At 41.6% G+C, this 24,875-nt stretch overlaps 1 protein-coding gene across 40 annotated transcripts in view; it reads left to right on the forward strand.

The window, feature by feature from the left end:
* Positions 1-24,875, forward strand: part of NRXN3 (neurexin 3) — an 887,795-nt gene that overhangs the window by 50,124 nt on the left and 812,796 nt on the right. The window lies entirely within an intron of this gene.

Below are 24,875 nucleotides of genomic sequence, written 5' to 3' on the forward strand. Positions count from 1 at the left end.
CCCCTTCTGGACTTGGAGGATGGAGGTGTGTGCAATAGATGTGCTCAGAAATGACATTAACTCTGCTTGTAGTTGCAGAACCAAGGCGCGATGTGATCACCAGCATCACAAAGCACCACGCTGAAGCCTTTGTGTTGCCTGCAGGGGCTGTTTCTAAACGAAGCCTGAATAGGGTCCTGATTGCACCTCTTCCCTTGATTACAGAGCAAGATTTCCTGGGGATGCTGCCTGCTGAATGACAGAGGAGCCCGTTGCTCTGTAATTATCACACTTTTAACTGCAGCGGGAACAGATTTTTCAATAGCCCCTCAGCTTCGTTTAAAGAGACAAGTTACTGCAGAATTTATCCTCCACCTGCTCTTTGGAGCAGCCCAGTTTTTGGCTGCATCTAAAAAGACTGCCTTAGCCTTTCTTGTAGTCAGCACACCTCCCTGCCAACCACCGCGAACTTTGTAACGCTAAGGGCTAATTTGGCACTTTGCCATGAACCTGATGGGTGCACTTAATTTGCATGTGCATTACATACATCATGTAAATCATACATTTTGTAATCAGAAACACGGCCATAATATTTGCTTCCACTTGCATATTCCTTGATAGATGAATATAAATTGGTTGTTGAATTCACCAGCAATAAACAGCTGCAGACCCTTCATTTGGTCTTGTGCTCTGCACTTGAGGACAGCAGGCAGCTCTGGGGCACACTGTGGAGGCCCAGATTTTCAGTGTAAAACTCTGGAATTGATGGTCTCAAAGGGCTATGGAGTAAGTGGTGCAAGAGGCAAATCTGCTTGTGCTCCAGCTCAGGCTATTGGGCAGAAAGCTGGTGTAAACTCTGTTTTTTCCCCATGTCTTTCTCTTGTTCATTATTCTTAGGTTGAGTTCATTCAGTTCTATTTAAAATAGTGATTCTTTTTCCAGTCTGGTGGTAATTTTTTGATACACTGCCAGATGGGCACCAAAGAAAGATGATGTATTAAGATATTAATTAATGTTTCTAAGGTGCCTTGAAACTCCAAAGTGCAGTTTAAGCATTGCTAGTTTTTTAAATAATACCACAGCTGAGCAGGAGCCACAGAATTTCAGCTTAGACCCAACATATTCCTTCACAAAAAAGGCTAAGGACCCATCTCCCCTCCCTGCTCAGCGGGCTCTGCCTGCAGCTCCTGCTGAGCTGGGTTTATCTCATGCCCTCCCCTGCTTCTGATGTAGGGAAGCCACAGGGAGATTACAGGCCCCTGCATGAAGTGTGCCACTGATTCTGTCCAGCTGCAATAGATGCTGACAGCTATATTCTTCTTGTTTCATTCTTCTGTATTATAGATGACCATGAGGCTACAATCCTTTTCTGCTTGATTGCAGATCAGCTGCAGCCCTCAGGCAACACACAAGTTGTAGCCAGCAGCCAGGCAAAGTCTGGATGTTGCCTTCACTGAAACGAAGCAGGCTGTAGCTGTAACAGAATCAGACTGCAATTTGCTGTGAGACGAAGCTGGTGTAGGGTGAGAATAAGTTGTACACAAGGTACGGGTGGGACTGGGGAGAAAACAGGATGAAAAAGTTTCTTTAGAAATGAATAAACCATAGTTTACACAAGCTGCTTACAACAGCTGTTCAGTCTTAGAATAACCTCCCTGACTCTGTAACAGAACAGTTCTTGACTGACTTCAAGAGTCCACTTAATGGGCTGAGTTCGTGCAAGACCTACTCTAGTTCCAGCATGGGTATCAGCCTCCTCTGTCAGCCCCCAGACCAGCCTGGTGGCTCCTGCTCCTTCCCAGATGTGTGCCACTGTGACTTAAACTGGGACTTTGGTGTGTTACTAAGTAACAATGTTTAAAAAGGTAAAAAGAACTAATAATAACTATGGAAGTGTGTGGAGCCGGGAATTTCCCTTAGCAACCCAGAAAAAGGAAGGGTCAGGAAGTTGATTTTTAGGAGGAAGTCTTTTTTCCTTTGTTTTAGCCCTGTGGGTGGGAGGGAATAAAAAATTTAAAAAAAAAAAAAAAAAAGGAAAATAAGATGTGGTTTATTATTACTGTCCAGGCTTCTGCTGAGCTAGGCAGCCTGTCATGAAGGTCAGTCAGCAGTGAATACAGCCCCGAGCAGGACAACACATGCTGTAGTCTGTCTTTCATCTCTACTCCAGGATGGACATGTGCAGGTCATTTGCCATAGGGTAATTTTTATTAAGTTCTGGTGGAAAACTGGAAGAGATAATTCTCCTGAATGCCTTGAGATGCTGGAAACTGCGTGAGGAAGCTACAGGGAAGGAAGCAGAGGAGGAGAACATCCAACCAACAGACTGGCACGGATCTGAGAAGGTGGATGTCGGCACGTCAGCTTCAGCACTGAGCCCCCCGACATGTGAGGAGGTGGTTGGTAATCCACGTGACAGAACAGTAGAACGGCCACCTGTCCCAGGCCAGCCTCTGATCACACTTCACCTCTTGTTCCTTTGCTGACCCACTTTGAACTCGCTGAATAGCAAAACTTCTTTCTTCATCTCTAGAAAACAAGGCGACTGCCATGTTATTGCTGTCCAGGGACAGCAATGTCATTTTGGGGTGTACGTGTGTTTCTATCCCACAATCCTTCATTGCAGACAAGCTCACTGTCATTGCTAACCTGCCCTGCATAGCAAAGCAATACCACATGTGAATGGGTCCAGGAGCTGGCAGCTGGGTGCAAAACAGCCCACAAGCTGAGGGGGGGAGGCATGTGGGTGTCATAAACTTCTCAAAGCAGAACCATATTGTATTGGAATGCGTTTGTTCTACACTGGGCCTGGGAGCTGAGAACACTGACTTTTCATTCCGTGTTGCTGATGGCATTGCTTGTAGTGCTGTTTCAGCTGGCTAGTGTACACACTTGCACACCCTGTTATCCTGAGAAGAGATCAAGGTTTAATGTTTAAAGAACTTCTGTATTTGGCAAGAAGGGATGGTCCATCATTGAAGCATTAGCTATGCACCTGAGACTCATTTCCTGCTTCTGGCACAGGAGTCCTGCATCTCTGGGATGATTTGCTGGCAAAGTAAAGGAATCAGGCTGGAATCACCTCAGTGTACTTCACAGGGGATATGTACCAGGTTATCCTCTATGATTCATCTTCTGTATCTAAAATATGTAGCCAACGGGGCTTCCTATTTTAAGAATTAAGAACCCAATATGATTCTGTATTAGAAAGGTAAAACCATATAAATACCATAGCAGGGCAGTTAAATGATGATAAATGATGAGTACTGAGAATGGTGACCTGGTTTGATCATCTGGTTTCTCACTTGGCTTGTGGTTAGAAATTAAAGTAGCTTTCCTTGTTGAGTGGCCACGTTTGAGGAGTGCTCCTCATCTTCCTTTTTCACAGAAATTTCCATTTTCCTGCAGCTTTATGTAGTGTCATGCTGGGTGCACATGGAGCTGTCCCAGCCTGGGCTGCAGCTGTGCTGATGGAGTCAGAGCGCCAGCAGCATTGCAGCTCGCTGGGTGGCAGGGAGCAGGTGCTGCACTGCAGGGTGCTGATAGGAACAGAGGGAGGAGAGCTTTTGGATTTTCTTTTGTATTTGTCCCACTGCTCCACTGACTTCCTCCAAATGCCCTCTGTTGTGAATCCCAGGTGTTGATGAGATGCTTTTCCCTGTGCAGTAACCCACCTCTACCTACTTTGCCCAGAGCTGGCAAATGTTTAGTACTTCTAAGGCACTGAAAAGGAAGGTATCTTGCTATGTTTCTTTTCCTGTAAGCTCTGGCCAACATGACTGAACCTGCTTGTTTGATATAGCCAAGGTGCTTATTTGTAGCAGGACAAGGGGAAATGGTTTTAAGTTGAAAGAGGGAAGATTTAGGTTGGATGTTAGGGGGAAGTTCTTCACTAGGAGAGTGGTTAGGCCCTGGAACAGGCTGCCCAGGGAGGTTGTGGATGCCCCGTCCTTGGAGGTGTTCAAGACCAGGTTGGACGGGGCCCTGGGCAACCTGATCTAGTAAATGTGTATGTTTGGTGGCCCTGCCAGGCAGGGGGGTTGGAACTACATGATCCTTGAGGTCCCTTCCAACCCGGGTCATTCTGTGATTCTGTGTGATTGTAGCTGGTCTGCACTTTGCTATGTGGGTGGAGAAGGGATGTTTTGTTATCAGGATTTTATTCTTCAGGTGTGCAGAATGAAATTTAGGCAGTAAAGGAACCTTAGTGAATATAATGGACTGGGTTTGGCTCTGAGTGTTTGACAGACTTGTATCAGAATGGAATATGGTTCATTTGCAGATGTAGAAATTTGAGTTATAGGTTAAAATCTGGCTTCAATTTGTAATGCTGCTGGCGTGCCCCCGAGCTTGCTTTTTGTTTGGCTGCTGCTTACTCAGAAACTTTTCTTGGACTGCACAGTCTCTTGGGTGGATTTTTATTTCTTCTCAGTTTGTTGCCTCAGTACTCAAGGAAAATATTGTTCTCTGAGTTTTCCAAACCTCTGGTGTGTCACCCTCTGCACACATCTGGTCTTTCCTGATGCTTCCATCCTGCCAGCTTGGCTTTCAGGACCAGAGTGTCTCCCTTCTCCTTAAGGTAGCATAGAAGAAGTGTGTGGAGCTAAATGCAGGTTTGTCTGCTGAGGCTTCTCAGAAGACCCAGCTGTGGCAGAGATGGCTAGAAGAGATGAGAGCAGCTTGTGTTGTGATATGTGAATTTCATAGCTCAATGATGTTTGCAGCTAAATTCCTTAAGCTCTCTATGTGGCTGAAAATATATTACTTTTATTCCCCAAAGGTGTGTGTGTGTATATATATGTTTATATAAGTTTATATATTTATATATTTGTTTTATAGACAGAAGAAGTCTGTGGTATCATTATTTAATAAACTCCCTTAAAAACAAAATGACAAAGAAGAGATAGAGACTGGTGGAGAGGAGAGAAAACTGAGCAATTAAATTGCTTGTTTAGGACAAGCTGAAAGAAAACACTAGGAAACTACCCAGAATATATGTGTTTTCAGTATTTTTGCCTTCTGCACTGTGGCTTCTGTGTGAGCTGCCCCAGACTTAGACTGTAGGAGAGGGAATGCTGTGCAAATGGACTGCCCAGCATGATTCTTGTCAGACCTCTGATGGAGCTGGTGATCTGTGTGGGTTCTTTTTATTCAGATAGCTTTGATATCTCGGGAAAATAAGAGGAGATCAATGAACATAAAAAGAGATGGATACATAAAAATGGATGTATTGTCATCCTGAAGCAGTCACCTTCTTACATGCCTGTGGATGACCGCAGCTTGAGGTGTATTCAAAGATGAGGCACAACTAATGCAGGCATACATAGCTTAAAATTTGCTGGCTCGGTTACTAGTGGCTGTGTGATCATGGCAGCATGGGAAGTTGTGTTACAATGACAGCAGTATGGCTGAAAGTTTATTATGGAATAGAAGAAGAAAGAAGGTTTTCCAAGAAAATTTGTGATGTTGCAGAATATGGCAAAAAATCCTTCCTGTTCCTCCACTGGGCACTTTGCTGTTGTAATCTTTATCAGTAGCTTCTTAGCATTTTTATCCCTAATGTGAACATACTGCTGTTCTTTTTTATCTTACTGTTCTTTATCAGTAAATATTTGAAGAATTTTTACATTGGAACATGTGCTCCCACTCTGACTAAAAAGCTCTAATGAAAACCCGTGAACTGAAACCCATTCTGATACAGCTGTGGGAACTGTCAGATCCAAAAGTGGAGGCAGAAGAATGGAACCTAGCTTAGGTTTGACTTGACCAGAGAGAGGAGAACATATTTCTAGTTCTTAGCCAGGGGAGCCTGAAGCACAGGTAGGATGATGAGTCATATCGATGCCCTTTGAAACCTCCCAGGAGGGAAGAGTGATGTGAAGCACTGTTATCATTTAAGTTCATTTGAAGTGACAGATCTGTAGGTATTGCTGTTTGTCAAGAGCTCCACTAAGGGAAGGGCCTGAGGAATGATCTAGGGTGGACAGGATTTGGCTGGGTTATTCCCCATGTGATGATTCAGATGTCCTATTATAACTGAATGGTGTAGTCCCTCAGCACTGACAGGTGAAGGCAGCAAGGCTGCATATATTAAACAAGAGCTACAACTGCTGATTTGGGAAGCAGAGATTGTCAGCACTTTGGTCTTTAGTTTTTTAGTGTGTTAAATTGAACCCAAGCAGTTTGCAGTGTAGCTGGGCCTGAGGACTGGACGATGGGCATTTCCAGTGAAGAACATAACAAATATCTCTTTGTGCAAGAAACATTATTTGAAATGCAGCCAACTGGAGCTGAGATTTGGGCTGGATGAGCAAGGCGCTGCCTTTGGAGATCACTTGGGAACTGCACTAGTATGGCATGACAGCCACTCCTGTGCTCTGGGATGTTTTCCCTGTCATTGCCACTGCCAGGGTGGAGACTCCCAGTTTGCCTGAGGCAAAAGATAGCTAAACCAAACTGTTCAGATCCTCTGTCTGGGGAGAACAATTGGCTGTGATTTCAGACCTCATTTGTCAATGGTGTTTAATTATAGCGCTGCTACCACTTACAGTGGAGGTCACTGCTTTATTGTAGGTCTATTTAATGCTCCCTCTGGCCTTAAAAATCTATGAATCTATATTCCACTATTTTGGGGCATTTTTAACAGTTTTTACTGGTTTTCGTCTGGAGATGAAATTGCTTCTTGATAATGTGACAAAATGTTGTGGAAAGCTGACAGTTTTCAGGTCTGGGAATGAAACAAAATGTACATTGCATTTGTTTTATTTTCTAGGTGTACCCTTACCTAGTTATTTTCTCCTTGGGAAGGTCTGGCTGTTCTGTAGAGGGTGGATGCCTGAACTTCAGATGCGGTGTCATTAATGAGCTGTGCTGTAAGAATATATGGAATGTACAGACCATTATACAAAATTTTTTTGCACATCTGAGCATTTGAATTGTATTCTTCTCAAAATTAATCTCATACACTAAGTCAAGAAAAGCCTTTATTCGTACTGATGGAAGATGTGCTTAAATGACAGCTAAACCAAAATCTCTTTAGATTTTTTGGTCTTATTTTTAAAAATGCTACTGTTAAGTCTTGGTTTGAAAAGTGACCCAGGTACCTTGGAGCTTTGAGACCAACTTGGGCTTCTAAAGAGTTATTTTGATCATTTAACCTTCATATAACATTTATTTCCTTCCTTTTTCACCACTGGAGGTTTGGCCTAAAGAACATTTTTCATTTGAGATTCTTTAATGAACTCATAGAAAACTAATATGTATGTATATATGTGTATATATATATTTAAAAACTGAGTGAAAAAAAGAAAATGAGTTGCAAAAATCCTGCTTTAATTTGGTGCTAATATTGTGAATTTCAGAGTTAAATGATAGTACCCGCTACAATCAAAATGCCACATGGCATCCATTCAAATCTGCTTCAGGCATCCTGCACTTGAATTGTGTGCAAGGCAGGAAAATAAAAGAGCTAAAATGCTGTCAGGTTAATAATAAATTGTGCATACATGTGGCACATTTCATCAGAGTATTCCTAAGCATCTCACAACTACTGATAAATCAGTCAGCCTTCACATCACTCTACCACACAGCAAAATGCATGTTATCTCCATTTTACTGATGGCAAAACTGAGAGGCAAACAGACTGTGAATTATTGAAGGGTATCATGTCAGAAGCTGCCTGAGGTGGGACTGGAATCCAGAATACTAAATCCTAAGTATTAAACAATATAGTAGTTTATCTACTTTCATCCAAGTGTATTAGAAAAGCCACAAAATACTGTGGCTTACACTGAATGTGAAGCTAAAAATTAGGCTTCATATTTTAGGAATTCTTGTAAAATGTCAATTGATTTTTTTTTTCTTCCTATCTAATGGAATGAAGTGTCCATATCCATTAAATTCTACTCTTTGTATCTTTTGTCACATAATTGTTACCTGAAACCATCTTGTTTGCTATCCCCTTTTAGCGTGTTGCTCTGTTTGGATGTTGCCCTCCTTTCTTGACTGGCAGCTCATCTTTTGATATAGCCCAGGATGCAGCTGGCCTTCTGGTTTGCCAATGCACATTGCTGGCTCCTGTCAGTCTTCTTGTCCACCACAACCCCAAGTCCTTCTCTGCAGGGCTGCTCTCAGTGAGTTCTTCTTCCAGTCTGTATTCATGTCTGGGATTGCTGTGACCTAAGTGCAGCACCTTGCACTTGGCCATGCTGTACCTCATTAGGTTCACAAGCCCATTTTTTAAGCTTGTCCAGGTCCCTCTGGATGGCATCCCTTCCTTCTTTTGTATCAACTGTACTGCTCAGATTAGCATCATCTGCAAATTTGCTGTGGGTGCGCTTGATCCCACTGTCTATGACATTGCTAAAGACATTAAACAGCACCATAAGTGTAACTCTTTTGCTCAAGGTTAACTAATTTACTGCGGAAGCTGTAAGCATTACTTATGGATTGTTTTAGTGTAATACTCAACTGAAAGTTACTGGCTTGTTCTCCGAAGAAGCACATCACTGTAATTCCTTCAGGCCTGTAATAAAATTCATCAGCAGAACTAAGCCAGAAGGAAACACATCTAAACTAACATGTAATGCCAGGACCAAGAGTGACATTTGTTGATAGTGCTGTCAAAGTGAAACTCAAGTTACTCACAACAAAAGAGTGTCCAGTCCAGATGGAGATGTATTGCTAGAACAATTAACTCCATTACAGGTATTTGAAGAATGGTCTCCAGATTTGTGACTATATGGATTTTTTCCTTAAATCTTTCTGGCAGTCTTTCATGAGCCAAACCACAACTAGATATGGATACTCTGGCTGTTTCTTCCCAAAGCAGAAGTATCATAAGTTGATTTTTGTATCTGCTTATGGCTCTGCTGCTTTTCACTGCTTTCACCCAAGCTTAATCATCCCACCCTAAACTTAACTCTGGCTTTTGCAGATTCATCACTGTGTTGGGAGTAGGACGGAAGCAGAGTGATCTGGCTTTGGCACCGTTCCTAGTTCCTCTGACCCCAACCCTAATGTGGTTGCTGAGGGAGGATGATTTCAGGAAGGGAAGGTGGAGAGAGAGAAGTGACAGATGATGTGAGGAGAAAGCAGAACTGTCAGGATGATCATGGTTGGCAGGGAAAGTGTCTCCTGGTTGTGACTGGCCAAGCCAGCTTTCACATACTGACACTGGGAGGCAAAGCAATCTGTAAGGCAAAGTTGCAGGAGGCTGGGGAGGGAGCAAGCTCTGTAACAGGGGAAAAGGAAAGTGAGTCTTCAAAGGAAAGCCCAATTTCTGTGTGCTTTACGTGGGAAGTGCCCACGCATGGAAAACCTGTCAGCCTCCAAGGCACCTCTGGAAAGATAAAGCTCTGCTTTCACATTTACGTTCTATTATTTGTCATTATCTAAGTGAAAGCATCTCTATCACTTAAGGATCTCTCCCTTGGTTATCTACTAGTGAAGCTCAAAGTCTCGCACCTTTTGATGTTGGATTTCCATGCTGGAATTGGCTGCTTAATACTAGACAAGAGACATTACTCATGCCTTCCTAGCAGTCATCAAAAGCATCCCAAGAATCTTGCCAGGTGTAAGAAAATTGAAGCCACACAGGCGCTCTCTCTCTCTCTATTTATTTAGTATTTTTTCCTACAACAGTCTTTTTTATTTTCTTATTTTCTGCTCTCAGAGTTAGCCTTTGGGAAGTCTTCCATGTCTTCAAATGTCACTATGGATCCTATGGTCCAGACATTCCATGTATGTGAAATTAGAAGAGTTGTAAGAGCTCTGAGTCTCCCTTTCCTGGGATGGCTTGAAAGCGCTGTGGCCTTCATTTATTTCCCTCTGGGCCTTATGACAGAGAACTAGAAGCTGGTATATGTCTAATGCACTCAAGCTAAAGTCATTTCTGAAAAAGTCTTTGTCTATCTTTGTTACCTCCTAGACTTTTTGCTGTGAGTTGCTCCTGTCTGTTTAGTCTGAATCATGCAGACACCTCTGTGATTCACAGCCAGTCAGGTTTAGGTGCTCTTTGTTTTCTGAGTTTAATCATTGAAAGGATTGGACACAACAGGCATCCCTACTGTATTGGGAAACTTCATAAAGAAACAGATGCCTTATTGTCATTCTCTACAAGAATGTTTAATTTGCAAGACATGAGGTAAAAGCTCCATCTGCTGGAACAGTCCTTGAAGGCTCTGTTGGAGACAAGCTCCAGACACCTTCTGGCAAATAGATGTCTGTAGGGCTGTACGTCTTCATGTAGAGCCTACTATGGCAGAGAGGAAAGCATAGACTAGCATGGAAAAGACAGCAAGCAGAAGGCTGCTAGAGCTGATATTATTTGTTTGCTGAGGCAGCAACACCATGGCTATCTTAATCATCATTATGATAATGATGATAGACAATACTTGTGCCAGGTCCTGTATTTTGAAGGTCATCACTGAGGTCATGCCTCAGACCTTCTCAGGGATGGCCCAAAGTTAACAGTATCCAGCAAATGAATCATAATCTGTATTTCATGAGGCAGTACACTGCTGAGTGATCTGGAGTCTGTAAGAAACAAGTCAGCACTGCATCTGAGATGAAGGAAAATTGGTATGGGGAAAAATTGGGACAAGTAAGTTATAGTGACAAAGCAGTAACAATGCTCACTACCAAATGAGCAACTATATCCTTGTCATCTTCATGAAGACTAGGGTATATCAGGGTGCTGCTAAGTGCTCAGAAGTTTTCATAAGAGTTTCAGAGACTTCTAATATGGCTTAGAGGATGTCAAATGAGCCAACCAAAGATATTAGATATTCAGAGAGGTTCTGGCCAAGACTGAATATTGTCACTTTTGAGACTACAGCTGTAATACAAGTCAGGACTTTATAACTGCAGTAGGAAACAAGACTTAATGTTCTGAAATACTGGAAGGCCCAACTGCTGCTTTCTAGGGTTTTGCATCCTGCCATCGAATTGCAGTGAATACTCAGATCATTAGATTTTACTCTCTTAGCAACCTAAGTATCATGCCAGGAATTTTAGTGAGATATTGGAGAATAACACTCTTCCACTTCCCTAACAATACAGCCCACTCACATTTTACACCTGTAAATCTGTAGTAGTGATTAGGAGCACTTTCAGAGTTCAGTGAATAAATCTTTGGAGACTGTCTCATCCTATTTTGTAAATCATGGCATGGCTGTAGCTCTCTGTCCAGTTTAATCTTTTATATCCTTTTCCTGTTCTTTTTCAGGGTGTCACTCATAAGGTAGCTTGCCCCAAATAGAAGTGGGTGTTGATTCCTTTGAGAGTCACACAAGAGATTATGTAGGAGTGAATAAGCAGCTTTTGCTCATGCTACGTTACACCAAATAATAAGGGAGGTTGTTGCCCTCTTCTAGGTTGAAGAAATGTAGTGGATGCGTACAAGCCATTTTCTATATGAAGTTCAGGATAGTAAAATGGTTGTCAACCCTGCCTATGGCTGGGGGTTTGGAATTAGATGATCTTTAAATTCCATTCTACTCCAGCCCATTCTATGGTTCTATTAAAGTGAACCTTTACCACTGACATCTCCAAGCTCAAGACTAGCTTGCAGATCTTGCCTACCATCACCAGGTTTCTAGGACATTCCTTTATGAATTATTGTTGGCCTCGATGTTCCTAAGACAAGGCCTGTTTTTTTTCAGGCTCTTCATGTCATTGCAGGGGGGTTCATCAAGCACATAGTATGTAGAGAAGCAGGAGAATATTCTGCCTCCCCCAGTAGACAGAAGGTACAACAACTAGGCCTTCACTCATAACAATTTAAGTTTATGGATATAATGACTGAAAGACAATATCCTTCTCCTCTTTGATAGTTTTCTCTGGACACTGAGAAGTGGAGATTGAACTGTATTGTATTGGTCTGAAGTAACTGGTGCCTAAAACACTGGTGTGCAGAACTGCTGGTATTTGTTAGGCTTCACCTCTAACCTTGTGTCATTTGAGGTCAATATATTCTGTTTAGGCACCATAAAAGCAAGAGGATCCCATTTCCACCTCGCCTTTATATGAGTGCTCCTTATTGTCCTCCCTGCAGTGACAGTGGTTGTGACCATTCCAGGGCAATATGGCTGTAAGGCATGGACATCCACTTGAACTATCTGCAGTGATGAATAATGTGTTCTCAGAAGCAGGGGAAGTTACCTTAATGCCCTTGAGTGGAAAGTTGTCAGGCTTGTTTGAATAGTTTTTCTGCTTGTTTCACTGAATTATACGGCAATACAAGTAATACAAGCAATACGTAGGAGTTGCACTTGATGTTCTCCCACTGGGGAATCATTGGGCTCTGGAAATAGCATTATCAAGACAGAATGACCCTGTTGCTCTGTGCTTCTAAGCTGGCAAGCTTCCTCAGCAGACTTCTGATATTTTGCAATTGGTGGCTGCTGAAAAAGTCATTGTAAATATCCTTCTATACATTTTGTTAATACAGGTCTTCCATGACCATTTACCACAGAGGAAAATACCATGTGCCCCAGATGCAGTTCCATATATTGCCTATGCACAAGTTACTTGCCAAATACATATTGGCTTTATTTTGTGTCTGTGTAGTTTTGTATTACTTCCCCATTTCTTTCTACTACTTCCCTGTATATGCTAGCTAGCATGCCAGATTAGGTGGTACAACACTGTGATTTTCCTTGTTGGCTTGTACCAAATCACCAGTGTAGATACCCAGCTGTCCCCCAGCCTTATCTGACATAATGTTTCTAGTTGAGTAGCTGCTGAGTGTGACAGATGGGAGGTAAGCAACTGAGTAAAACCATCAGTTTGCTTCTTATACATTCAAGAGAATGTTATTAAAAATAGAGGAGTAGCTCTACACAGTGCAAGTTTTAAATAGGAGTGCTTAAGGCTTTATGAAACATGGTAAAAAGATGGCTTCTACGTGCTGGTCATGTGAATGCTGGATTAATATGAAATTATTGGGGTGCACTTTGCAGTAATATCAATATATCACATATTTACACAGGTACATCTGATTTTGTATTCTAAGTTCAAAACTCACTGAGTTCTTCAGGATTTGTATTATACTTATTTTTTTATTTTCACTACAGATTTGACTTTCACCTGAAGTCTCACAGTGTGCTTTCTAATGTTTGCTTTGAAGCAGCAGTAAACTACCATATTCGAATGTTTTTTCCTGTGTATGCCTTCTGGTACAAAGACTCATCTTGAGCCCCTCAAGGCTAGCTGTATCATGCAGCCTTCCACTGCAAACAGATGGTACTGAAACTCCATAATAGGAATTTCATTCCTACCAGGTCCTTGGGATTCTCTGCAAACTATTTTCTGTGCTTTTCTTCTTTTTAAACTTGCATTACTCATGGAAGAAAAAGGAGTATGTCTCCGGGACCATCTCCCTGTCTCTTTATGTCTATATCTAGCTCATGAATGATAGCCTTTCTGGACTGCTTAGAGATTATAACCAGCTTTCATTAATTAGCTGGGATGTTTTGTTCATCCAGGTACTTCACTAACTGTTGTGGAGTCTCTATCCTTGAGGTATTCCAGACATGACTGGTCAATGTCCTGAACCTGACCTGCATGGATCAAACCAGATGATCTTGAGAGGTCTCTTCCAGCCTCAACAACTTTCTAATTCCAGTTGCTAGTGCTTTTTTCTGCAACGTGTGAGATGGCAGTATGGAATTTTTTACTCTTGTTAATCATTATGTCTTTGACAAGGCAGCCAGGTCACATGCCAGTTCAGGTAAACCACACTTCAGTTTTCTTTGATGTATTTGAAATGCTTTTCTCATACTGTCCTCAAAGGGTGCTGATATCCAGCCATTTCCCCTGAAATCTATACTTGTTCTTGAAGAGAGAGCAGGTAAGTTACTTGTTAGTAATGAGAGTTCATGTGAAAGAAAGTACCTCCCTTCCACTTCCTCTTCCAAATCCCTCAGCAATAATTCTAACAACTGTCACTGAAATCCAAAGATGAATTTTGTCTTTGCTCCTTAAAAGGTTATTACTTTGTTTCAGATCTATGTCTTCCTAGTGAAGAAAGTTTTTATTAGCTATTTATTATGGGACTGATTACTCACCTTGCAGTGAATGAATCTCTGTAAGAGATAATTGCAGTCGGTTGAACAGTTTTCCCTGGTTCTTGCTCTGGTATGGGCCTTGAATTGTTTGGGGAAGAAGAAAAGGGCTGTGGCTTTCTATGTCCTCATCTCCCATGTGGAGATGCAAACACCCTGGGACAGCCTGGTATATACTGTTGCTTATAAAACCTTTTTCCATGCTTTTGGTGTATGAAGACTTAGAGCAGGACCCCCAGCTGGTGAAGAATAACAGTTTCTGTGGAAAAGGAGCTAGCCTTTAGGCATACAACAAACACATGGTGGAAGTTTTCTGTTTCTGCTCTGATGTTATGGCACAGCTCAGCTGCAAAAATACTGCGCTTAGAACATATTATTTCTCCTTCTTTCTTTCTGTACTTAAGACCCTGGTGAGATATCAATTAGTGTCAGTGTCTGGCAGTGTGTTTGGCAGTCTCCTTGGTTTGGGCCTATGCTTTCTCAGTTTGTGCAGTGCTAACATGTTTATGCGCTGCTGGAAGCCAATAATTATGATGGTGGCTTTTCTGGATGTACAAATCAGCCAGGATATGAACTGAGGATTCTCTTGTCTCCTTTCACTTAGGCCATGGAAGGACTGCTATCTAAGAGTAACTTTCCATCTCTGTTGACATACAGTAGATTTAAATTAGTGGCATGGAAATGAAAGGCTACATATTGCTCAGCAGCATCTTTTATATAACAGATCTGAAAAAAATAGAGCACGGGAGCTATTTATTGCATGGACTCCTCCTTTTCGCCAATTTAAAAAGAGTAGAAATTCTATAATAATTTTTTCAGAACCTAAAAGATGCCAGGCTCTTTCCCCCACATCTTTTCTAGCTGTTCTCAGTTCTGAGTATAAGCTTATGTATATTATGTTAAGAATAATCACAAGTATTTTGTACTGTATATTTAAGAGAGAGAGAGAGAGGGATCGTTTCTTCCTGGTGATTGTAATAGTAATTGTAGGGGCCTGATTCTAGTCCATTCAGTGAGGAGAGACATCTGCTGAATTCAGTGGGTGTGAGGTCCTGCCCTGACCTGTGATTATGCACTTGGGTCTGCATCTGCATGGATCCCGCTGAATGCTGGAGGTCTACATTTAGACACTTGTACACTGAAATTTAGCATTTTGATAGATGCAGAATGCAGCTGTTTCCCATCATTATGTTTCACATTTACTTAAGTCAGCAGTTACTCTTTTCTAAGCAGCAAATTTCAACAATAAACAAAGCAAATGCTTCCAATGGAACCTCTTGATGGCTCCTATTTAATTTAAATATATATATATTGTGGCAGCAAATACAGCAATAACATGAAAAACAAAACCCACTAACATTTACTCTAAAAATGATATGTAGGTGTAGGAGGGAGAGGGAAAGAAGATGTATTTCTTCTGATTACTCATGCAGTATTTAGGATGATTATTGAAGGAGCATGCACTATATATTTTTATGTGTAATAAATAGAGTTCTCACTTTACAGGCACAGTGAAATTCCATCCTAATTAGAATTGGAATGAATGCATCAATAATTAGTTGATACTTACTTATACCAAACCCAGAGGCTAAGAAACTAAGGTGGCTGAGTAGCACCATGATGGGCTTTCTGAGGAGTTTTTCCCTTAGAACTCTTTTGCACTGGGGAGTGGGTGGGTGTAAGGGAGAGAGAAAAGATGCAGGGATTTTTCTGGACTTAGGAAGAAAGGCCTGACAACAAATAGAGAAATAAAATAGCAATTTTAATAAGATGGAAGTAAAAGAGGAATATAGATAACACATAAATCTTACATCTCAGAAAATGCAGTAAACCCTGCCTTCATGCGGCATCAGATGGACCACAGTTGAATTTTCCTTCTCACTCCCATGCTGTGGTACCTTCTATTTTGTTTGCTACACTCCTAACCTCCTGATAGGCTGGGATTGTATCTCTGTCATATCATTCACAGACCAACATGGGACACTCCAGAAGGTTCTCTTACAGTGAATATTCATGCTAACACATGGACTTTTTGAGCCCTAAGCACAAAGCCAAACAGGGTGGTGTGGTCTTGTCAAGATCACCAATTCCTTAAATACAGTGCAAAGCTCCCAGCACTGAATCTTGTAGCAAGTCTAGATTTGATTCAGTACTAGCTATAATCAATACTGAGAAAGCAAGGGTGAGTTTTATTTCCAGCATGAACTGGATTCAGTGATGTAATAAGACACACTTAGATCTTCCAAGAAATGCATATAAATGACTTTGAAGATACGATATCTGGGATACCCAGTGAAGTCTGCAGGAGGTCCCTTTTAAAGTGGAAAATGCCAAGTCTCTTTTTATATACTATATCACTTCTATCCTGGGATGCCGCAATGCCTCAAAGGAGAGGTACTGGCATACCGCACAAGTAAATGTGAGGTCCAGCTGGGCAAAGTTCTTGTCCTCAAAGGCTGTACAAGGTCAGGGCTCAGGCAGTAGCAGCCAAGGACAGTGGTATAAGATGTCCTCCCCACTGTGGCTTGGCATGTCAGCCAAGGAAAATCTCACGCACGCTTAACAGTGGAGCAGCATCTGTATTCCTGCCTCATGCGAGATTAGGTTGGCAGCAGAAGTGAGGATGTGGAGTTTTCTTCCTTGCAGTTTTTGCCCTTGTTTCATAGCCACTGACCCTTTCCAGTATAGGCTGGACAGGGGCAAGCAGTGCTGACAGTAAGATTTGGGTGGGTTTTCCTTCCTTCCTTCCAGTCCTTTACCCTTGTCTGACTCAGCCAAGCACAGCCTTCTGTGACTCCAGCTCTGCTGCTTCAGATTGTTCTGAGGGGGAATATCAGTCCTTTAATAACTCTGTCAGACTTATCGAGGGATTTGTTTTATTAATTCTAAGACTGGGTACAGCAAATAGATTATAGCCTGGACCACTTCATAGGCTTAATAAGCCCTTTCTGTGCTTACTTATAGCTTTTTTTTTTTTTTTTTTCTTTTTTCTTTTTTTTTCCCCAAATCTCCCTGTGTTAATGACTGTTTTTTTGTTTTTGTATTATGACTTATTGAATGTCATCAGATCTGCTTGTGTCACAGGGAATGTGCCCAAAGTTCATTCCTATCCATCATTTTTCAGATGATAAGAGAGGGATGGAGATAGCACAAACTGCGCTGGATTTGGGGGTAGTAAATGCCCTTGACACCTGTCATGCTGATGGTCTGAGAACAAAACAAAGCTGAAAATACTCAGCGTGTGAGCAAGTTCTTGCTCAGCAGGACAGAAGGTGTCCTTTTTCTGTGGCATACAGTGGATAATGTCCCGGTTTTCAGTCTCCATGTCAGTCTTGCAGTGGTGAAACACTGCAGGCCCAATTAGAGTGCTTTGAAAAGCTAGTGGAGTGTTTGCAGTGAAGCCAGTTTTAGCTTCTTGGGTTGGTATACTTCAGTCTAACTGCTAAAAACAAAAAAGGTTTGCTTATGCTGTTCAGCATTGGAAGTACACTGTTGCTCATCATCATCAGCAGGCTCTCTGTCATCTTTATGTACTGATAACCTCCTAATATTATTGCTTTGCTGGATCTGAGAAGGGGTAGCTATATTGATGAATCAAGAGAAGTGTTTGTAAGGAGGATATTTAGTATAGGGAGACCCATCCAGCACACATCATTTCTTCCCACCTGGAAATGCTGTTAGCACTTGAAACAGTGATTGAGCACCTGGTGGGAAGGCAGGGCCAGCCCAGGGGAGCACAGGTGCAAACAATGAGTGACCAGTGGAGGTATAACCAGGATCCACACCTTCCCAGACCTCATTTAGTGGTTGGTAGTGAGGGCAAGAGTATTTTGCTGGAGATTCCTGCATACTGGAGGTCTTCCAAAGGTAAGCAGCTTCTTTCCTTTGTTTTTCTGCTTGTGGTGGTTGCGTATGAGTAAATCCTTACTTGCTACTCTGCTGTCATTGCTATATTTTTCTTTTTGTGTTACACCACCACAATCAATTAAAATAGGAAGGTCATAGGAGAAAAACAGGTTCCTAAGGTTTGCTGTGTGAGTCACCTCTAGATTATGAGAACATATCACTTTATGATGTGCAACAGCCACGAAAGTGTCACATTGGTTGATTTAATATGTGTTAAAGACAAGATTGGGGAGAAAATTAGGCTTATAATGAGAATCTAGTTTCAACTGTAATTAGAACATGAGTAAGCAACTGTCTGTAAGAATGCCTGTGTCTTGCAAGTAATTTTTGAAAGGCTTTGTGGAGCCTAAGGCCCTTCTGCCTTGAAGGGAAGTCTGAATGAGGGTAGGAGGTACAGAGGTGCCTAGGTAATGTTTCAGAAGTGTGGTAGATCAGGTAGAAGTATAAATTATGTCTAATTTTAGAAGGTCATATATTCTTGTGTATTATAAGCTAAAACTCATTGGGAGGGAAAGAGAGATCGTTTTCCTCTTCTGACCACTGGAGATGACCTAAGGAAGAAAAAACACAACAAAACAACTTGGCCCTTTTTAAGTAATCCTGTGACTTCTCATAATGCATGAATAGTTTATAAATAGTGATTCCAGACATAATAGTTCAAGGCAGGAAAGTCATTTAGTCTCCTACTTTTTTTCTAAAGGGCCTTAAGTGGAAAAGGCTTTGGCACTTGTAGTTTGTAACATAATGAACCATATGGTGGCTTTTGCTGTTTGCGTAGAACATTGAATGATGACAAATTGTAGTCTGTGGAAGTTTGCGTACTGCCTGCGCTCTTCTTGGGCACATGCTGTCAGAGTAGTCATATTTTTCTATGGCATGATTTGTTTCTATTTCTCCTTCACAAGAGGTATAGCTTTTTTTGGTCTCACAAAATGGATTTTGGGTCACAGTACTGCTTTATAGGGCTGTATGAGCAATACCGGTAAACAGAAGGGAAGGTAGAGGTGGATCTGCACCAGGCTCTAGTGAGGAATGAGGGTCTTGAGAGAAGTGGAATGCTCTTAGGCTGATTTGTTTGAACACAGTCTTTATTTCTTATTCATAAACTTGTCAGCCCGTGTTTCTTACAAGAAATATAACCTGGTTTTCACAGGGCTTATGGCCAGATTGAGTATTAGTGTGTGCCCCTCAGGGTGGGACAGGCTTCTGATGGATTTAAGTCTGTGCTAAAATCTACTGGATGAATGTGCTGCCCTGTATCACCGACTGGCTCCAGAGTAAAACTGATCCAACTATAGGTAACGTAGATGCCTTTCACTGTAGACACAAAATGGCAGCCATGCACAGAAGGTCCTGATAGGCCAAAACTCCTCAATTAAGAAAGATCTGACTAAAGCAGGACATGAGGTAGTAATCAGGCATTCTGTGATGATACCGTTCTGAATATAGAATGATTGCCCGTATTTATTTTTTTTTTTATAAAGCAACAGGTTCTAGGTGATAAACTCAGCTGCAGGTGAACAAATAGAAATAGTTTCACACCACATCAATTCCAGTTCTGGAAGAGAACAGGCAAATTCAAAGAGAGAGTAGAGTCTGTCAAAAACTATTAAATATTTTGATCTTGATGCAATCTCTGCAAGTCTCTCATTGCTGGAAGCTGCAAATAAGGTTTCTGTGAATTTTCTCAGTTTCTTGCCTAGCTGCTGTCAGAAGTCTGGCCTTACTGTGGCATTTGCCCTGTTCCATTACTAATGCTCTTAGTTCTGGTGCTTGGTGGCTGGTATTGATGGAGCTGCCCAGGGAGTGTGTTTTGAATTAGTGTAATAAAGTCATAGGAAATGAGACTGGAAAAGATCCCAGTGGCCAAGTCTTTTCAAGACAAGATCAGGTGTACCTGGAAAATTAATGACAAATACCAGTCTTCTCTTAAAAGTCTCCAGTGCTGGTGGCTAACTCCCAGTAGACATACCATTCCAAGCTTACTATCTTATTGCTACCACATTTTCCAACATGAAAGTTAGAGGTTTCATTTCATTTGATCTACAGTGAATCTGGTGTGCGTGGTGTTTTATTCCACTTGCTCCCGCCCTTCAGAAGTTTTAGTTATGTATCCCTGTATGCTATACAGGACTGTGGACACAGCTGGCTGAACAGAGGTATGTGGAGGTGCTGTGTGAAATAGGGAGAAATACATATTTTTCCTCTAATGTTCAGGCCTCTGGAATGAGACACTAGGAACTTCATCCTGGAGTGATCAGACAACATCTAGGCAGCTTAAGTGAAGAGAAGCAGATTGCTTGGAGAGCATTGAGTAATTAATTTCCAGTTAATTTATTTTGCTAGTAGAAGGCTACAGAACAATAGAGTTTTTCCCTGGTGATGTAGTCAGGACTCTGAAGAATGTATATGAACGTATTTATTGGGATGTGTGGGAGAGAATGGTACTTTAACTGAAAGCTGTGAAATCAGTGAGCAGCTTTATCTAAGAATAGTAATGATAGAGAGTTAATTAGGGGGATTATTATGAACACATTTCTCTGACTTTATGTTGGTTTTAGTTTTGTTTTTCACTCTTACTGGAGCAAAGTAACTATGCTTTGTTTTTTGAGTGGCAGCTATACTTAATCCCTCTACATTACCTTGTTTTGAAAGCACTTTAAGTGGCCAGGCAATTGTAGCAAGCCCATTGTTGCTTGCAAGTATCTTCTCAGCTAGTTGCACTCTGCCAGAGTATCTCGATTGCCTCAGAGGAGTAAGTTTGGCCCCTTGCAGTAAAGTATCCATTTTCCTTATTAGGTACAGAATCTGTTTACACCTAGGGTGCTTTAGGGGGTGACATGTTCAGGTGCATGCCAGTCATTTGGTCCTGTGGAGTGCCCCTGAAATACATAGTGGTGGAACCAGGCTGAGAGTGGAGAATGGGAGGTAGCAAATCAATGTTATTCATTCAGGTAGGATTTTAAATTCAATCTCTTCACCTCATTAAAATCTGAAGTGCTTCAGAATAGCATTGTACTTTTAATAGAATCAGTCAAGTCAGAGTAAGGTTTCATTCTGCCTTTTTGAGTAGTTCTTATTGTTCTAACTCTGACATACTAAACTGTTGGCGTTTGTATAAGCTGTTAAACATCTGCGTCTTTCACTTCAGAGCTGGCTGCATTTCAGTACTGGATGAATGATCCCTATATTCATGACTAATAAGTGTTTTGGGATCCCAAGTATTTGCTCTGTGGACAGTACCACAAATGTATGCAATTCTATGAAACATCAGTGAGTACTATTCTCAAGAGGCTGTAGCCTAAGAGATCCCATAGGACAAAGGACACAGAGAAAAGTAATTGATAGTAATGAACTTGTTTGTGCATGTGTCACCACTTGTCTCTGCTGAATAAAATCAGAAGTGTTCAACACTCCATTAACAGAAATTACAGGGTTCTATTCTTCTGAAGTGAGACAATAAGGCCTACACCTGCTAGTACTGTGATGTTCTTCGTGATCCCAGCATGCAGCTCAGTGACTGACATCATAGGCTTAAGTGGTCTTGGTTTTGTCAGAGTATCTTGGATGTTCAGTGGAATAAATAGAATTAGACTCATCTGTCACGACTGCATTGGAATCAGTGGTAAAGAAAAACATTTTAAGTTAATAAATTGAATGAAATCATGATACTATCACCGTAAATGCTAACTCCTGTTATAAACTCAATGGAGGCAAGACTTCAACTTAGTTAGCCATAAATAGTGTACAAGATGCCTATTCCCTTTGTGAGCACAGACACTACAGAGACAATTCTTGGTTCTTTGGATTGGTCTCATTACTGAGACTTTATCTTACCAAAGCAGTGTTTTTTATTTTTTATTTTTTTGCAGTTTTTCATGCAATGTAGACTGATAGTAATGTTCTCAGCTGGCTTTGAACCACTGTTTCCTGAAGAACAAGACAAGGAATCTGTGCAGTTTTGTACCAGCAGTGGTTGCCAATAGTTTGATGTGTTTGTTCAAATCATGGTGATGTGTATTGATAGGGTAAATCTGTACTGCTTCTGTTTTCCAGGTAGAAAGAAAGGGATGCTCTCATGACATTTTCCATTATTACTAAACTTCTTGTTAACAATGTTAGAATAAAAAATACCTCCGATTTTTCTGTTAGAGGTGCTGTAGTGATCCGATTTGTAACGTTAGCTTTGTTCCTTCTGATTGCTGCCATCCTCCTCTTTTCCCTTCCATCCCACCCAGATGGCTGGGGCTGCACCAGACTAAGGCAGAACCCTGCTGGTCCCCCTTATGACCCGGCTAAGGAGCAATGCTTTACAGAGGCACAATAAATTGACTCTTCTTTATAGGATAAAGCCAACTTTGTCTTTTCTGAAGAGGCAGGCCTTTCTGTGGTTGAAATGCTCTGACCTGAAGAAAGTTGAAAATCTTCCATCTGCATGGCAGCGTGTCCCATGGTCACAGGTTGGCTGTTGGCCATGAGTTTTTGTTTCATTGGGGAGTGCTGTGCTTCCTCAGTCTGTGTGGTAGGTAAGGGACCCTTGATGTAGGAGGACAATGGTGCTGATGGAAGTTGAGAAGTGATGTTTAAATGGACATTTTAAAAACAAATCAGAAAAACATGGAGAATTTGAGAGAATACCTCTGATGACTGGGACTTGAGGAGAATCAAATCATCTCCCCAGCTATGGTTCCTTTGTGAATATTTGCTATCTGTATTCTCAAGGACTTATTCTAACTGGGGAGACACCAGTCCTGTATGAGCATGTCAGCAGAGGTTTCTCTTAAGGGTTTCTTTTGTAGATATACACAACCACATTTTTAACTGTGCTCCAGTGCTGATCAGAACTGTGCACCACAGCTGTTATGGGGTTCCCTGGCAGGACTGTCATGGCAATTCCAATTGCACGCTATTATAATATTTATTGTAGGGTCTTCTGTGGGGGCTGACTGGCAATGTGCCTTTTTTTGTCTTACCAAAGAAAGCAGTGCTTTCTCATATGTTTTTAAAAGTAAAATATAATCTCAGCTTTTGAAAAGCAGCATTTGCTAGCAGATACCACATGGGGGGGTGTCTGCAATACAAGAAACTCCCTTTGTATTTAGTGTAGGAAAGAAGTAGCTTAAATTACTTTGGCTGTCAAGTAGGTAAATAACTGCAAAACTGTCACGGAAATGCAAAGAGTGGCATTTCTGATGCAATTAGTGTGGTTAAAAATTGTGTTGTGTGGAGACTTCCCCGAAAGAGGAAAAAGAATGCTAAGTGTAAAACCAATCAGGTTCAGAAATGCCTGCTCTGATAAATCTGCATTAAGCATATAGGTAAATGGAAATCCCCTTGCTGGATGCCCGGTTAATTGGCATTGAAAAACTGTGTTTTGAAGATGCTTATGTAGCTCTTAACACTTAATTGTTCCCCTTTTTAACAACTTCATGACCTGTTTAATTCACACATAGTTAAATAAGTATTAGTTAAAGCAGTATATCAGTTACAGCCCACTGACTCTTCTCTTATTTGCTTAATGTGCTTATCCCTTCCTCACCCTTGGTTTGCTTTCTTTTTTTTGCCCTTTCTCTCTGGTGATCCTCTTTATCCCCCAAGCAGACTTGGGTTTCTTCCTGGAGCGCAGGCTCTGCTGGCCCTGCGTGCTTGTTCCCTGGCCCCTGAGGCAGCCTGGCTGTGGTGGTGCTGTCTGAGAGCACATGTGGGTCTGGAGCCTTGCACTTGTTTGGAGCAGACATTGGAGCAGCTGCGGGCTTATCAGTAACAATTGTGGTATCTTACACTGTTCCCATTTTTACATCAGAAATACGTGATCAGCTTCCCTGATTGCAACTCTCATTTTTCCCAGAAACACCTCAGCTCAAGTCCTCCAGTGGACTTGTTTCTTTGACATCATGTTTGCGTTCTGTAGTGGTGGTGAAAGGTCTACTCCTTTTTGCTCCCACCTTATTTTGCCTTCCATCCGTAGTGCACGTGCTGCTGCCTGATGCTTGTTTTCTTTTCCTGTCTAAAAATAATTATTTCCAGGCAAATGTTCAGTGCTAGGTTTCTGTCTGGGTTCACATGCTATGACACCAGACCCTAGACAGTGTTATTTGTTAAAAAGGAGAGGCAACAAAAAACACTCATAAGGTTTGGCATATATATATATCTAGTACAAGCGGTGGGAGTTAAATGAGGTGGTGCAACGGTCCTTGCTCTGTTTGTGCATTGTTTTATTTGGGTTATTACTTCCTTAGTGAAGGATGGTTTGATGTATGTATGGTGTGCCTCAGGGATTCTTCCTCAAATGAATCTGAAATCATTACAAAGTAATAAAAAAAAAGCAACGTGTGCAGGAATTGCTTACTCACCCCCAAAATGCAAGTGTCTTGGGACAAGTGGAAGTTGTTTCATGGGAACATTGCTGGTTTGGACAGGAGAATACTGGCAGAAGTTGGAAGGGACATTCCAGGAAGGAGACATTCTTGGACCTTGGTTTGTGGCCAAAGCACCTGGCATGTTGTGCTGCTGGACTTGTGGCAGAATTGTTTGGGGATTGGTAGGAAACAGGGGTTAATTTACTGCTTTGAAGCCTTTCTTGAAGGATGGTGCCTGCAACTGTGCAGCAACAGGTGCATGCAACAGGGCAAGGTTCAGGCCTCCGAGGAAGAATGCTATGTAGGGACTTGGCCCCATTGTTTCTGCAAGCAAGTTTATGTTTTTCTTTGGAGGACTGTCTTGGAAGGTGTTGATCTGACATTTCGGAGGTTCTTCCTTGTGGGGTTGTAAGTGTGGCTATTCAGAGCAAGACATAACATGGGATGCTAAAAAAGATGTAAGAGGCTTTTTCTTTTTTAAAAGCACATTCCCTGGGGTTGATGGGCTCTGCAAAAAAAAAAAAACAAAAACAAAAAACAAACAAACAAACAAAAACAACACCAA

The sequence above is a fragment of the Coturnix japonica genome, chromosome 5, assembly GCF_054131305.1.
Source record: "Coturnix japonica strain WE chromosome 5, WE-NBRP24, whole genome shotgun sequence".
Classification (NCBI taxonomy): Eukaryota; Metazoa; Chordata; class Aves; order Galliformes; family Phasianidae; genus Coturnix; species Coturnix japonica.